The sequence below is a fragment of the Buteo buteo genome, chromosome 7 (assembly GCF_964188355.1).
Source record: "Buteo buteo chromosome 7, bButBut1.hap1.1, whole genome shotgun sequence".
Taxonomy (NCBI): Eukaryota; Metazoa; Chordata; class Aves; order Accipitriformes; family Accipitridae; genus Buteo; species Buteo buteo.
The window spans coordinates 13,065,398-13,082,477 of NC_134177.1; the positions used below are offsets into that span (position 1 = coordinate 13,065,398).

The following is a 17,080-nucleotide window of genomic DNA, read 5'->3' on the forward strand; positions in this document are numbered from 1 at the left end:
AACACCTTTGAAAGGTATGAACACCTTTATGCAGACATCGCCAGCTTGCCTGGGGTGCCAGGTACTCTTGTGTTAGCTCAAGCACGTTCAAGACAGGTATATTCAGACTGCAGGGACAGACATCAGGGAGTGAGGAGCTGATCTTGCCAGTGGAGACCAGAAGAGTTTGGCTTGTTAGCTGAGCAAAAGGAAGGCCAAGGAGGGGGTATGGTTGCAAATTTGAAGCACCTTTGGGGAATAAGCACCAGAGAAGAAGAAATGTTTCAGCTCTGGGTGAGTGTTGGTGCAGGAACAGGAGAGGGTGAGCTTGCCAGAAGTACCTTCATGCTGGTGTTTAGAAAGTTTCTAAGCACCGAGGCTGCAAAGGTGTGGAAGAGCCTTCTGGGAGGAGGAGTGAGAGCAAAGCGAGCCTAATCTAGGTTCGAGGCTGGTGAGAGTTGTGTAACCACATATCCACAGCCACGGGGCTGCCCTTGAGGACCCTGGAAGGTTGTGGCAGTCCTGTGTCCTTCAATGGGTTTGAACCTGAGAATTGGCTAGTGGGCAGACATTAAACAGGATTCAAGAGACCTGGCTTAGTTCCTGATTCCACCACAAACTCTAGAGTCAATTCGTCTACTTTATGCCTCTCTAAAAAGAAAACATTTCCCTCCCTCGTGGGCTTCCTGTGATCTCTTGCCTGTGGCGAGATGTTCAGATGCTATCACGAAGTCTCAGCATGTTCCTGCAACCTGTTCAGCATTACAAGCAGCCTTTGAGAGGGAAGGGGTTAACGAGGATTGTGTTGTCCCTTGCCAGGAAAGGCTGCAGCCATCAGGGACATTAGCCAAGTGCGGAGCATGGCTTTTTCCCAGCCTTGGGGGAATGAAGTAATTCCCCAGCAAGTGTTGTTCTGTCTCTTATCTCTCTGAGAAGAATGGACCCCACGGGAGCAGGGGAGCTTCCAGACCGTCCTGGGAAGCGGCGATGCAGCAGGCTCCTGGCGAGGGCAGAGTCCTGCCTGCATGGCTGCCTGCGCAGGAGCCTGGGCAGCGGCAAGGGGTTGCGGCACCTCACGTGCTTCTCTGGGGTCAGGCTTCCCCCTTGCCGGGTCACCCAAGGAGGGGACCTCGCCGTGTTTGTTGGAAGGGGCTCGTGTCTTCAGCTCCTCATGCCTCCCTTCTGCGATGGGTCCAAAGATGTGCCTGAGCCGCTCAGGGCTGTCACTGGGACGTGCCCCTTGGTAGAACCACTCGACGGGGTGGCTCTTCCCTGCTGAGCTCATGAAATTGCTATTTTTCACACCCTTTCTCTCTGGCTTTGGGAAGCTGGGGCTAGAGCCGTGTTCACAGCATTGGGTTTTGGCAGGAGAGCGAGATTCCTTCGTGTGGCGTCCTGTTTGGAGGAAGGCAAGCCTACCAGCCATACCCCAGCACTCCCGCCTGTCATGACCCCCAGATGTACTCTGTGCAGCAGGCACGGGTCCCTGCCTTTAATCTGTGCTCTCTTGACACCTTTTTCCCCTTTCTTTTCCCTTCCGTCCTCTGAAGGAGATTGGGAGCAGACCAAAGCCAGGGCTAAGTCGGGAGCCAACGGGTCTCGTGCTGCAAGATCAGCTCCTTATCTTGCAGGAGCAGCAAAAGCCATGCTGAAGCGAGACGTAAAGCCCGAGAGATGAGGGAAAAGGGCAGGTGGCGATGGAGAAAGCTGCTCGATGCCTTTGTGCATTGTTGAATGCACAATGATTGTTGAACACAACCATTTTCACAACGCCGGGCAGAGGCTCCTGTGCTGAAGGAGCAGAACGAGCGGTGGCTGTGTTCCTTCTGCTGTGAATCCTTTCTCAGCCCTCAGGACAGGGTTGCCCGAAGGCAGGGATCTCATGAGCATGTGTTGGATTGGGCTCCACCAAACTAAAGCCAAGCCTGACTGCTCTCCGATGCCAGGCCACTTAATTTCCATGCCTCAGTTTCCCCGTTGCTGGTTGTAAGTGCTGAGCAGATGACCCTCTCCTGAGCAAGGACCAGATCTGAGGCTGCTGCCTGCCGCGGTTCGGCTCCTGCAGACCTGGTGCGAGCCCTCCGGATTTACTCCAGAGTTTGAAATTTATCTGCTCCAGCAAATCGTCCCCTTTACAACAGAAATTTCTCTCTGGATGGCAGAGTGCTGATGACAGCTTATGAAATATGTGTGCTGTGGCTCCAGGTAAAGCTTTTTATACTAGGTGTTAAGTTGATGAGGGCAGCAGAATATATATATGTTTAGTTTATTATCATTTCGTGCGTTAGTGTTAGCAGAAAGTAAAAGCTGCGCAGTTGTAGCTTAAGAGCAGCAGTTAAAATAATAATGCCCAGTTTTCATAGGCCTGTTTATCTCTGGATCTCTATTTGGACAGTGGAACTGGCCACTTAGGATCAGATCCAAAAAGGTACTTTAGTATCTGACTTCCCTTGAGGTGCTTATGCTCCCATGGCAATCAGAGGAGGACTGGGTTGTGAAATACCTTTGCAGCAGATCTGGCACTTTCTTGTAATTTCTGTTTTCCCATCTAGATCCGTCATATTTGGATTCACAGCAGGGCTAGGGAGGAAAAGGGAAGGAAATTTAAACTCTTTTCTTATAAACTGTAATGCTTTTTAAAAAAAAAAAGAAAAGGAAAGGTTTATTTTAAAGAAGAGTGCGTTGGGGCTGGGGGAGAGTTGTGTTGGGAAGTTCCCCTTTGGCTGAAGTCAGCCGGCGAAGGCGAGGGCTTGTTCCCAGAATGGTGGTGAGGGCGCGGTGATGGTGTGTTTGACAAATAAGGACATGAGCAAGGAGCCTTTTGCCACGTTGGCTTGGGCTCAGTTTAAAAGAGAAAAAAAAAATAAATCCTGGATGGGAAGAAAAATGAAATCACTGTTTGTCAAAGGGAAATAGATAGATCTGGGAGGGAGGGAGGCAGATTTTTTTTTTTTTTTTTTTTTTTTTTTTTGCCTTCTAGTTTCAAAACAGGCATTCTGCCCAGGCCAGAGAAAGCAAAGTGAAAAACTCTCTTAAGCAACCTCTCAAGTGCCCTTGTTTGCTCACAGAGAGGGACCCTTGCTGATGGCGCCAGCAATTTCTTCCTTCCTCGCCAGGCAGGGTTGCTCAGGGATGGGGACTGAGCACGGCAGTGTGAAAAGCTGGTCCCTACCCTGCGTCCCGTGGCCAGGAAGGCTGGCTCTGCAGCCGTCTGTGCTATGGGGCATCTCGATAAGCTGTATTGCGGGGGGCTTCACATCTCCACTGGCTTTGAAATAACCAGTTCTCCTTAAAGGAGGGGTTCAGAGTCCAGCGTTTTGTGTTGGGGCAGGACCTGGGTGGCTCAGAGCAGATGTGACCCTCCACTGCGGACCTGCCAACAGCCACCTTGGAAAAACATGTATTTACGAATCGCCGCTAATTACCCGCAGGTGCTGCATCTGCAGTATGGATCTGATTTTCATTTGGGACCCTAGATGCTACTGCAACACGGAAAGGAGAGGCTTGTATTCAGCTGGGAGATCGCCCCTTTCCCAACAACCCCTGGCTGTTATCAGTGTGTTTTTTATTGACAGGCCACAAAACACTTGACAAAAGAAATACCAGTCTCTCACTGATAAGAAAGCTGAAGCAGGGAAAGTGCTTTGCCTAGGTCACAGGCTGACCAGCAGCAGACTAAAAATAGGACCTAGATCTCCTGCGTCCCAGAGCAATTCTGTCTGCTACATTGCACCGCCTCATTACTGTAAGAACTGTGAATTAATAAGTGAACACCATCAGCGGCTGAAAACAGTAAGAATTTGGTATATGCCAAAGACGATGTGCAGAAGTGGTTTAGGATGGGGGTTAGAGTGAAGAAACAGAGTTTGAACAGTTGCATGAAGTGCAATATAAAATAGGTTAATATACCGGTTCTTGTTATAACCACCTATGCATGGAGGGGCTGCAGTGCTGCAGCTACGTGGGCAGGGAACTGTTCCCATGTTCAGACTGAGTGGACTCAATGGTTGTATCATCCTGTTGCGATACGCAGAAAATGAGCCAAGGGGCTCAAATTCCTATCGCCAAGGAATTTTGGAAGGAGAAATGCCGAAACGCAGTCTGAAGGCATATGCGCCTTCCTCTGCAAGGCTGTTCAGAGGAGACCCAGCTCGCTTTTACCTAGCGCTCACGCCTGGGAGAAGGTGGGAACGTGTTGATAGATGCGAGCAGCGAGAGCCTCATCCTTGTTACGGAGGAGGTTGCCAGGCATTTTGCTGTCTGACTCCCTCCTGGCGAGCGGCGGCAGTGGTGCCTCTTCGTGGGCTGTGACTCACCAGCTAAGGAAACAGCCGGAATGGAGGAATATTTTTTTGTGTGTATTTTTTTTTTTTTTTTAATTTTGGATGCACATATTGACAAATAGTTGGGGAGGGAAGAGCGTGATTTTTGCCTACAGGGGGTGCTGCCTTAAATAGCACGTCTCCTGCTCAGCGGCGTGGCAGCTGGGCTCTGCCTGGGTGCTGGGTTTGCTTTAAATCAATCGCCTGCCTTTTAATGTTTGGAGAAGCTGAAAAGGCCAAAGAGAGCAGAACATGTGTTCAGCCTCCCTCTAGTGCTAGATTTTGTTAATCATCAGGATTATTGGCCTGGGTGTAGGTGCTCGCTGGTGAGGAACATCGGTAATGCAGCGCAGCTCTAGCTGCCGGCAGGGCTGCCTGGCTCCGGGCAAGCAGCAGTAGCTCCCAGTGACTCTGTAAATAAAGCCATAGTCTGCATGTACCGCTTGCCATTTGAGATCCAGCTTTTGCAGATTTCTGGAACTCCTAACCTGATTCATTAAAATCCATGTGATAAGCAACTAGCCTTTTATCTAAATTGAAGCCGTGTCCAACAGTATAAATAAATTACCTGGTAATGTTAACCCTCTTATTCAAACCTTGGCTTTGCAGGAATGCTTTTGATCTGTCTCCCTTCTTCTGCCTTCCTCGTGTGTTTGAGAAACAGGAATGTGCTGTGCTCTGAATTAGACTTGAACAAATAGCATGTATGCTCTCTGCATGTTTAAATGCTCACAGGGTGTCTACAGGTCAATACATCTTTGCTCTATAATAGGGGTTTCTAGGCACTAAGGTGTGAAAAATCAGTAATATGAAGTCTGTATATGATGATGACTATCTGGATGCGTGATCGATAAAATGTATGTTTTTCTTGTATGCATATATATACACACACACACACTATAAGTGTATGAGAAATGCATAATGAGTGGGGATATAGAGCAGAGCTCCATGTTATTAGGGAACAAGCGTGCACATTTTATCCCTGCTGCTTTTTTATCCCTTTCTGTGGGTAGCATGACCAGTAGATCCAGGATCACAAGAAAAAAGGAACACTGAGCATTTCTTTCAGGCAGCTCTTGATGCAACCCATCTTATACGCATGTTTGTTTTACAATGCCAAACCACATTCTATTTTAAATCTTTAATGAACCTCTGTTCCCATCTGTGTAACTTTCCAATCCTTACTCTCTTCAGAATAGACAAAGATGCTTATTATAAACCACAAATTTTACTGAAAGGGTAAACTGGAAAAGTTTTAATTGTACGGCGTAAGCCTGCCATTCACCTCTCTGCCTGACTATTAATATCTTGGCAATGTTATAATGCAATACAGCCTTTAATAGCTAAACCTCTCGGCAAGGGCTACAAAGGAAGCAGGGATCCAAACAGTTAACTGTGCTCATTATTTTCATCATGCTTATTACTGCGTTATTTAATGTATTTGTTATGCTATTATTTAATATAGTAACATAGCACACAGGATGCGCCAGGACCTGCACTGGTGCACACTCGTGCCTTCGTTGGGAGGAGGGTTGTGACTGAGGCTGCGAGACGCTTTTGGAGATGGAACAGAGCGGCTTTTGATAATCTGCTATACAGCGGGTGATGAGGTGAGGGAGCAGAAGAAAGCAAAAGCCTAATACAGATCATATGTAAATAAGGATATGGGACCATCTAAGAAGTTGTGATAGGAAACAGAAAGGTCAGAGATGTTGCTGATTACGATGGTCAGAGATCATCAAGCTAAAACCATCGCAGGTTAAGACACAGGGCAGTGTTATGCACATGTGCCGGCTTGGGTCCAAACAGCGGGCTGTGGTCCCCCGGTGCTGGGCCCAAGGTTACAAGCCCTGGTGGGCACCTCCTGGCTCGTGTGGGTGTCTTCGTGGGACACCGTCACACGGCCGGTGCTGGAATCAGGTTCACTGCTGGCACCTGCAGAGAGGTTAATCTGTAACCTGGATTATCCGCCCATGGATAATAGAGACGTGAATGTGGAAAGTAATAGGGGAGGCATGGATAGCGTGCAGAAAAAGGAGCCAATTTTATCCTGTCAGAGCTAGTATTGGCCTGTGACAGACAAAAAGGAAGCAAAAACATCATTGTATCCAAGGTAGAATTGTTTAAGCAGAGGGAAAATAAAAAGATAATGATGATATGGGAATTCTCCCATCAAAACAGATGAGCTGAGTGATGGAAGAGAGTGAGGTAACATGATCAGAATTGAAGAAGCTTCCATTCTTCTCGTTTCTGAGTGCTATTCAAATCTTCTGTTGGATTAGCAGGTCCTAGGAAAGATGTCTTGCAAGATCGGTTGCTCCTGTGTCAAATCCTGGGTAGCCTGTGTTGCATTAGGGAACTGTAATGCAGCGGCAAGACTAAGACAGACAGACTGTCAGTAGCAAGAAGGAATTCTAAAAATTGCAGCAGACAAACTATTACGCCTTTTCTATGAAGCTGGCTGGGATTGGAAGATGTGGTTTAGAAAGTCAAAGTCTTTCCACGCAGCTTGAGCATGGTGGTAGGCTGGAACGTGATAGAGCAGAGTCAGATTCCCACCTTGGTTTTGGTGCTTTTAAGTACTGTGATCCTGTGCAGTAGAGAAATGAGCTTTGGTCAAACAAGATGAAAGGAAATACAGCTATACTGATTGGAGAATCTGGTTGTCTGTCTAAATGCAGTTTTAAAGCCCTGGAGTAGTTCAAGGAGTAGGGCAAACTTCATCCTATTTTTGATGCAAATTTTGCCTGGCAGTAATGAGATGTGGATATGGAGAAGTTGTGAGAGCATCTAATTTCCAAGAATGGAAGTGGCTGAGATGCAGGTTCCTGTCTCTGTTTTTCAGTTTCTGTTGCTGGTGAAAAACAGCTTCAGCTGCCATGACGGGTGGTTTTGTTGTCAGAAAATATTGCCTCTGTGAAGAACATGTGGCACAGTGTCTAAGCAAGCTGAAAGGTGGCAGAAATACCAATGAGAAATGTTGTTGTAGCCAGAACTGGAGGAATTTGTTCCAGAACAGAAGGGCAGGCATGATTTTAAGTGTCTGCTGCCATTAAACTCCATCTTTGCAGGACCATTCCCTACAGTGGTATTTTTCAGATTTGATTTGCTGGTGAAAATGCAGGATGTTGATTAGCTTTAACACACAAAGAACAGGTAAGGAAGAGCATCTGGAAAACATCATAGGATGTTTTTAGTGTTGTTTTTAGTGGTGTGAGAAGTAAAATAGAAATGTTTGGGAAAGCTGTAGCAACTCAAAGTGTTGCTGAAGCCAGCAAGTGACAGCTCCACCAGAGGTGCTGTAGAAACTCCTCTCATTCAACAGTCCTGAGCTACGGCTCCTTCCCTCTCCATCTCCCCATTTCCACATCTCTCTTCCATGGAAACAGCCTCATGTCTTGTCACGTCCCAGGTCTAGCCTTCCTCTTCAGCTCTGTTACTCCACTCACTCCTGAGTCACTCTCCCCTTCCTCCCCCTGTCTCTGGCTCTGCAAATTCCCCTGGTTCTGCCCTGCAATACCCTTCTGCCTGTTCCCAAAAGACGCCACTGCTGAGGTCTGTGCAGGGCGTCAGCGCTTCCGTGGGTAGTGGTAGGGCTGCCCTCTGGGAGCGGCGTTTGGTCGATGCTAAGGTCAAGTGAGCCTCTTAAAGACATTCAGGTAGGGAATGTACTTTCTCTGCAGAAGTAAATCCCTTTTGGCTTCTGTGGCTGTGTTGGCCCCAAGCAGAAATACAGTTAAAAGATATTTTCCTGAGGTCTCGTGCACTGGGGACACATTTTCCGATACATGAATTCTTACTGGAAAAGAGCAACTTACATTCATTTATTTGCATATGGATGGTTTCAAAATAAACCCTGAAGCTCACCCGGGAGGCATCTGCACACTGGGGATACTCTCTGCAACAGGGTTTTGTAGTGGTCTCTGGGCAGTGCAAGTTATTCCTTGTTCCCCTTTCTGTGTAATTCAGGTCCTTTTTCTTCAGCTGAGGGTACTCGCTTAGGAAATGCGTAGAAGGTAAGGTGTCCGAACGAGAGGAGGAGGTTGTTAAAAAAGAAAGAAAACCCACGTTCATCCAGCCAAGTCAAATACCAGACACACATCTGGCAGCCTTGAAGGGAAGGTAAAAGTGGGCCTAATGGTTTGGAAAATGCGATTGCAAACTTCTAGAATGCAAGGACCTTCCTCTGTGAATCAGAACTGTGGGGCTGGCCCAGCTGAGTCTTGCCCACCCCATGGACTGCAACCATTAACCGCCCAAAAAACATGTGGACTGAGGCAGAGTACAGATTTTCCTCCTCTCAACTTTGAGAGAAATATACTAGATTTTTAATATGACTCATTTCTGCAGAAGCCAAACCCAAGCCATTGACTTTCATGTAGTCTTATACATCCATTTTGCTGACATTTTGCCAGGCTTGCTGGGAGATTCTTGAATCCTTGCAAATGTTTTGGCACGCACCCCTTCCTATTACAGCAAAACAAGCAAACAAATTCAGAAGTATGTTATATGTTTAACTTCTGCACTTGGAGCTTATTCAGGCGGTGAAAATTGACTGGCCAATTTTAATTTTACTTTTTTTTTCAGTGGTGATTTCCTAATAGTTTCATAGCCCGTGTTCAGGATTGCTCTCTCAAATTCAGAGAGGCTTGACTGTGTGCTTAAACTTCATTAAAGTTGATAGAACTTAAGCACACGTGTAAAATTAAGCATATGCTTATGTTTTATACAGCCTTTTTGCAGGTGACACAAGCAGCTGCATATGGGTTTCCAACATGTGATTAAATTCCAAAAGGAGTTTTTAAAAACAGTTTTAGTCAACCTTAATTTTCTGAAATTGGTAGCTTTAACAAAACCTATCTTTTTTGATTAAAATTGCCTGAGATGTGTCCCTTTTTAAAAGCTCTTCATTTAACTGTCACAATATACAGTCTTGTGTGGGATAGAGTTTGTTCATGCAAATTTAATTTCCAGTTAAAGTGGTACAAACAAAAAGTGATTTCAATAGATCTTTATGAACGTGGCAGTGCTGTTGCTTTCTCACCTCTACTGATGTGGGGGCCAGGCAGAGCCATTAAATTGTCAGCTGTGCCCTTCTGCGTATCGCAGATCATAAAGCTTCGCCCAGTCACCCAGGGAGACCAAAGGCATCCAGCCTTGATCCACAGACATCAAGAGATGGACAAATCTTGGAAGTTTGTTCTAGCATTTAATTACCTGCAGAATTACACATAAGTGAATATCTATGTTATTTTTAAATAGAATTTCCCTGGCTTCGGCTTCCTGGCTGCAGCGTGTTTTTCTATTTTGCTAGATTGGACAGTCTTGCGGTATCTGGCGTTTTTGTTCTGTGAAGCTGTTTAGATATTGTTATCGAGCTACTCAATCTCCTTTGTAAGTGAAGCCAAGTGAGCTCTCTACGTGTCTCATTGCCAGCTGTTTCTGCTTTTCTGGGGCGTCTCAAGTTTTTAAAATGCTGCCTTCCAAACTGGACATGGTATTTCAGTGCCAGACTTGCCAGAAGTGTTGAAAGGAGTAAAATTCAGCTCCGCACTTTCCCTGCTCCAGGATGGTGCAGCACTGGGCAGGAGCTGGTGTTTGGTGTGGTTTTCCCCTATGGAATATAAATCCTGAGGCGGGGGGCTGGGCATGACAGCTTACCCTGTGCATAGGTGTCTGTAATTCATGGCTTGTCAGACACGTCCCGTGCCATTGGAGGCATCCTCCTCTTCCCTCTTACACCAGAAAAAGAAAGAGGAAGATCACGACTTGGCCAGGATGTGGAGGTGAAGGGAGTCTTTGCTCTTGGACATCACTGTGGGATCTTTTATAAATGTAATGCTCATGTTGTATGACTCAGTGGGAAGGTTTTCCTTTATTGCAGTGGACACTTAATGAGCTATTTGGTTCCTACATTGATTAAACTTTGCAACTGTATTGGGGTAATTGGTTACTCTTCAGTTATGGGTCCCCTTGGAGGCAGATGATGAAATATCCGATATCTCCTCTTAGTTCTCAGTTTTTCTGCAAGCAGCAATACTCTGCGGGGAACATCAGCTCTGCTTGATGGCTAATTAAACATTAATTTGTGACGATATTGGAGCATTTTTTTAAGTTGTTGAGGGAGTGGGCAAAGGGGAAACTTTCAACGGTCACCATAATTATCAATAATGAGTCCTAATGTAATTGCATTAATTAAAAAAAAAAAAAAGGATGTATTCCCTGCTGCTGTAAAGTCAGTTAAAGTAGCTGAAGGTCATGCTGGGTCAAAAGGATTTCATGGCCAGCTGTTCTTACCCCTTGAACAGAGAGGTAGCGCTGTCCTGCAGAAGGCATAAAGAAAAAAATTGATATTTTCCACTTCATATTGTATATTCTGCTGATGAACAGGAACGTTTCACTAATTCAATATAATTCCCAAGGACGAGTGATTGTAACTCCACCCGGAGAATATTAAATTGCCTTAATGGAAAAATAAACTGGTTTTATTCTCCCCCTTCTCTCCCCATCTTCCCTGTTCAGTTTTCAAATAACTTTATGTGCCTCCTTAGTTTATTAATACACTTCTCATCTTGCTGCTGATTTTGCATCTGGTAGCACTTAACACAGACAAGACTTCCAAAGCTTTTGATCAGACATGTTAAGTAAACTATCGGGACTGTCAGGTCTGCTGCTCTGGCAGATGTCGGCTCGTGGGACTCCTCTCTCTTCATCCCCCAACTGTTCCTTATCAAATCCATCCTGTTGCTTTCATGTGCTTGAGGATCATGGTGCCTCTTCCCCATGTACTAGCTGGCCCACAGTACAAAGATCCTCTGGTCGACTGAATGGCATTTGTTGTTTTGCTGGTTTTCAGTAGCACTGCAGTTTTAAAAGTACCATTTAGCCAGCCTTGAAATTTCCAGGGCTTCCTTCCATGAGCAAAACGCAGCAGTCGGAAACCCGAAAAAGCCGGCTGCAGGTTTGAATGTCCAAGGTAGAGGTGTCAGTCTGTGATGGCGGAGAGCAGGGGGGCTGGATAACACCATCCTGGAGCAGAGCAGATGGGGGCTGAGGGGACCAGACAGCACAGGACCTCTGTGTTGGCATCTCCAGCTTCAGGGCACCTACAAGCGCACCCCTGGGCTACAAGGCAGATCATGTTGAGTGCTTTGACCTATTTCTGCATCCTCTTGACTCCTGTCACATAACTGCCTTCTGTTGTCCTCAGGGGTGGCAACGGGACTGGGGGTGTTGCACGTATCCTCGTGGACTATTGTCCGTGTCCCATCACAGCCACTGGGGTCATCGGCTGCTGGCCTTGGACCCAGTGCTTTACCCATGGAGCCTGTTGGCTAAACTTCTATGATGCAGCTTCATCCTTTTTTGTTTCTGCTCACTCATCTAATATCCAGGGCCAAATCCTCTTCTGTGGTCTTGAGAAGTCTGGACAAACTGTGGGTGTTTGTAGCAAAAGCTTCTCTCCGGTGTTAGGGGCAGGAGCTGTTTGGAAGGGAACGTAGCCCGGGGCTCTGCCCTGACATTACCGCTGCCCATCCGCACTGGTGGCATCCTGCCCCTGAGCTGAGCCAAGGTGCTGGTTTTGGGATTGGGGACCCTCTCGGGATGTGCAGAAGGCAATGGCGTACAAAACAGTGGTGGAAGAAGGGTCACTGGCCCAGAAGCCAGTGCTCAGCCTGGCAGCGGCTCGGATCCAGCCCTCTCGTCATGTGAAGTTGGGGCCATGCTGCAGTGAAATTGCAGCTGGAGCTTGGATGGCTTGGACAGCGGTTTGTTGTGTTCTGGCACGTTTTGTCAGGGCTAGGACAGCAAATACAGGGAATGAAAGGTCCATTAAGGAGCTAGGTTGGCCTGGTGGATTAGTGTCTTTATCTGATGGCCAGAAGGAGCTTGGTTGTGTCTCTGAGTTGCAGCACCTTGCTCCCACCCCTCTACCTGCTTTCCCTTCCCAGGGCTGGCATCCAGTTAACAATAAGCTCCTTGGGACAAGGATGTTTCCTAACTGTTGTATGTGAGCAGTGCCTGTCACACTGATCTCTAGGGAAATATAAACCTTTATTGTCATACAGATTCATAACTGCAACAAAGTCTTTGCTGTCTTTCATATATGTGTCCCAGGAGGCTGAGTGCAATTGGCTGTGATTTCTGTTGCCTCGGCTAGAAGGAGGGAAGAAGCGGCTTTCCAGGTGTTGGTCCGAGTCCTGACACTAAGGCGATGGTCAGTTATTAACCTGCAGAGACTGACATGTACCCACCAGCAGAAGTGACTCCTGGGTGGTGTCAGCTGGCGGATAGAAAGCACAACTGGAGGATTCATGTAAATGACTATAGAGCGCCAAATCAGATCACCAATGGTCAGTAGTGAGTATCCAGAGAAAAATGTGAAAGGGGAAGCACAGAACATTTTTTATTTATTAAGTATTTTGGTGGAGTTTTCTTCCACATGTTTCTCCAGCTGCTTTTGAAATCCATGTAAACTCATAGCAACCACAGCGTCTTGCAGCAGAAGTAGCTCTGCAGCTTAGCAGCATGTTGTGTGACAAAACACCTACCCCCTTTTCTTTGTTTTGAGACTGATGCTTTCTAGTTTCATGCTTTCTTCTGTTATCTGCTTTCTCTGCTTTGTTTTTTGTCTTAATATTTTTATTATTTGTCCTTTTTATAAGCTTCCTACACCGCAGTGAGTTTATAAATTGGTTGTTAAGGTTTCGCAAGATGTCTCCTAGCAATGCTTAGCAAATAACTTTTCTTCATCTGCTTGTTCAGTTGCCCCAGTTGTAAGCCTGTGGCAGTTCTTTACAACACCTTGTTGCTTCAGGGATAAGATCAATTAATCCTCTGGATACTCAGTGCTTTTTCGGTTTTCCATGACGGGAGAATTGAATGTGGGACTGTGGCTACCCCAGACCCGTGCCGTAGGTCTGGGACTGAGCTGAGCTTGGACCTCAGGAGCGCAGCCCCATTTACCCTGCTGTGTCTCCCGCGGTTTGCTGCAGCACAGCTGCTGGTGTGAACTTTGCCAAGGGAGAATATTTGCCACATTTATTGGCCCTTTTTGGGGCAGTAAGGTAGGCTGATGTTTAGTGAATGATCGCCCCCAACACCATTTAAGTCCCGTTCCGGGTAGGCCCACCTGCCTCCTTACAAGGGAGATCTTCAAAAGTGGCTGCAGTTGTAGAAATGTTGCTCAGTTAAATGACAGCAGCATCTGAGAGACACCAAACGATGCCTTTGAACAGCCCACTTCAAACTTTTGAAGTGTTTTCCTTTGGTCCTGCTAATATCCAGCAACACAAACCAGGTAAAACTATTCTATGCCTGAAAAAAAGAAAGAGCAGGGGAAAAAATAAATCAAAACCTAACTTCCCTTTGGCTTTTATCCTCGATGTCATCAAAAGACTAAAAAGGATATTTCAGGCCTGGCTTCAGCCTGATGGAACAGCAGGGAAGTTCTTTTCTATTAGATCCTTGATACAATCACGTCTGGTGAAATCACTGCGGTCACATCTGCTGAAATCTTCCATCATTTCAGATTTGTTTCAAAAGACTCAATCTTTCTGTTTTTAAAGGGCACGACTACTTTTCCAGCCCCTCCTTGGTGCCTGGAATGGCAATTAGGCATCAGTCAAGCATCTTAGACCCCCCTCACCCCGAATGCTGCAGTCAGCTCTTGTCTCCGTGTGCGTGCTTGGTGGGGCAGCCTCTTGGGACTGTTTTAACTTACATTAGGGAATTTGAAAGAAAATGTTTGCACTTGTCTTTAGGCTCAGGGGAGAATAGACACAGCAGCTCATCATCTTCAGGGTGCCTCATTTCCCTGGTAGATGCCCTTGAGGATGCATCTTTTTGCCACTGCAATGTCTTTTGGGGCTTTAGATGGCTTTTGTGACCTTGCAAAGACAGGGAAATTCTACAGTGAGAGAGATGGGGTAGCAAGGGTCTGTGTCTGAAAAGGATCTTGCCTCTGGCAGTAGTATTGTTGGAGAAAGTGCAAAGAAGGAAAAAAAAAAAAAGGAAAAATTAAACACAAACCCCAGCCTGAAGTTTATCAAGACTGAATCACTTCTTTTCTTCTTCCTGATTAACATTTCTCACAGTCCCTTCTTGTATGTATAGTGTATGCCATCAAAATCAAACATCTTTCCCTCCTGTCCCCTGCCTGCTCCCAGCTAAAATAGGAAATAAGAGCCCCATTCTTCTTTCTCTGTCTGTGGCTCTGTCTAAGCCCAGCGCCCGAGGCCATGGAGTAGAAAGAGATGCTAACTCCTTGTTTGGGGAGCTGTTTCCTTTGCTCTTCCTACCACCTCAGTGCCTAACTGAGTATTTCGACAGCCTGCAGAGCGTGGCAGGCAGCTGCTGTGGGTGCAGCCTCCTGGAAGCAGGCAGCGGTCACCGAATTTATCAGCTCTGCCACCTCGTCTGTGGCTCAGTCACATTTACTGGAGGAAAAGACAATAAAGTCTTTAAAGGCAAAAGTCCTTATTTGCTATCTACCTGCTCACAACCCCTGGTTTGCCTAAATTCCCCTCTTCCTTGCTCCTCTTGTTACTTAAGTCCTTTATTTCCATGATTGCCTTTGCTGCAAAGGGCTCTTCTGCTCCCTGCTTTTCCCCGTTCTTGGATGTGTAAATACAGTGTTGACCTGTCGCAGCCCAAATAGAGCTCCCCAGGCACCTCAGGCTCCCAGTAAAACCAATGTACCGGGAGCAGAAGGCACTGGGGGACACCAGCCTGTTTGTTTCTAGTCATTAGCTACGACCTTTTTTAATATCCATGGTGTTCATCTCCATTCTTCCACTTGTGAGTTATGAGGTTATCAGTGACTTGTGATAGCACAGCTTGCAGAGCGAGTTGACGCTACGAGGAAGGTTGTGTGTCTGGCTGTAGCTCTGCTGTCTTCAACGTGTCTGTACATATATAACAGCACTGCATTTCCCAATAATGACAGCTCGTGTTCCTGGAGCGCAGCTCAGAAGATGAGCTGGCCATAACGCTCATGAAATGTGTTCAGCTCAATCTACTTTAGAGACGACTTGAGCAAGGCTAAGGTGGATGGGGAGAAGGTGGATCTTGATGCTGGAAAATTGCACTGCAGTGAGCAACGTCCTGATGCTCTGAAAGTGTTCAGGAGTTTGGCCGTTGCCTTGTCTTGGTAGAAAATAGACACTGGGACTCTGGAGTTACTTCTACTCTGCTGTCAGTGTAAGTCAGCAGATCGCTGCTGCAAAGCCACCCTCCGTCTTTCCCTGCCACAGCAACACCAGTGGGCATCAGCGTGATTTCCCGTAGAGGCTCAGAGGCCAACCTGGCAGCCCACATTGCATCTCTCGTCCCAGGGGCTAATAACTGTCCCAAGCTGCAGCACTGCATGGCAGCAAACAGGGCATGGAGAGAGGAGAAAACAGAGAATAAAAGAGAGGCGGCTGGGTCTGGGTAGGGAAAGGAATTTGGAGCAGGAGCTATGAAGGACATCTGGGAGCCAGATTCTTCTCTTTGAGCCCATTGCAAGGAGCTGGCTTGCACAAATGAGATGCATTCTTGTTTCTCTGCTGTAACCTGCAAAATTTGATAACAGTAAGTGATCTAGGTTGTAAGAAAAGGTGGCATCTAGGGAATCATTGTGCTTTTCATGTCTTCTATCTCAGTGAATAGTCTTACTGCCTTTTTAGCATAGTGAGGCAAACTTTGAGGTCCTGTGTTGCCCTCTGCACTGCATGTTCTGTAATGAGCATCCCTTGGGGTGGGGTGGGGGGACCTGTGGCACTGACTGGTGTTGGGTGGTAGGATTAGCAAAATTAAAGCCAGTTTGCATTGGAACAGAGTAGGTTGACGGTGCTCGGGAGTGGATTACCATCACAGCTGCTCTGAGCTGCACACCAGGAATTCAGGGGCAGACAAACAAGCCAAACAGTGAAGCTCTCCGCTGTTTTTCTCTCTTTTGCCTCGCAGCAGGGACTGAGCCAGGGGATAGGAGTGTAGGCGTTGCAGAAGTTCACGTGAGTGGATAGTCTCTGGCATGAGTAATTTGTTGGACTGGGTTGGCTTATGTTTGCTTTTTGTTGAACTCATGTTGGCCAGGCCAAAGATAGCATCCTTTTTCTTTTTAAACGCGCTTTTCCATATTCTGCTGGCTGAAAGGGCAGGCGTGCAAGCGACATGTCTGCTACAATGCCATAAATCCAGACAGAAATAGAATTAGCAGTTCTTTCTGGTTCCGGTGTTTGTATCTGCGAGGTCGTGAGCTTAACCAGTCTGGGTTCCTCAGAACGGAGCCGTGTCTGTGTGAACCTGTTGTGCCTAGGGACCTGGCGCTTGCGTTTTGTTCCAGAGCAATATCATAAAACTTTTATAGCAACGTCATGACGAAGAGCATGAGAAGAGAAATAACTTAACCCTCTCTTGCTAAAGTTAGCGTTGCAAATTCTTCTCCTGTTTCCGTATGCAGCAAGTCCCTCGGTTGAATCTGGAGCGCTGTGGGGAGAAAAATGCAAGTTTCATGGAGATGGGGAAGAGAGAGCAAGCAGAAACCTGCCTTTGCGAGGATTACCATTTCTTAAGTGTACTTAAAGTCCAGTCCTGTCCCAATAGGCCCTTACACACATCAGTAGCGTTATTCGTTGGCACTGTCGTACCGCATTGTGCTCCAGCACTTGTAGAATTGGGCTCTTAATCTATGTTGATTATGTTTTAATTGAATAAATAAATCTTTTACAGAGCCCAGAATCAATAGAGATGTTTCCATGCTATTTTGTTTTATTTTTCTAGGTTTCCTAAGGACA

General features: G+C 46.6%; 1 protein-coding gene across 5 annotated transcripts in view; it reads left to right on the top strand.

The window, feature by feature from the left end:
• The window catches only part of LPP (LIM domain containing preferred translocation partner in lipoma), a 353,262-nt gene that overhangs the window by 163,775 nt on the left and 172,407 nt on the right, over window positions 1-17,080 (top strand). The window lies entirely within an intron of this gene.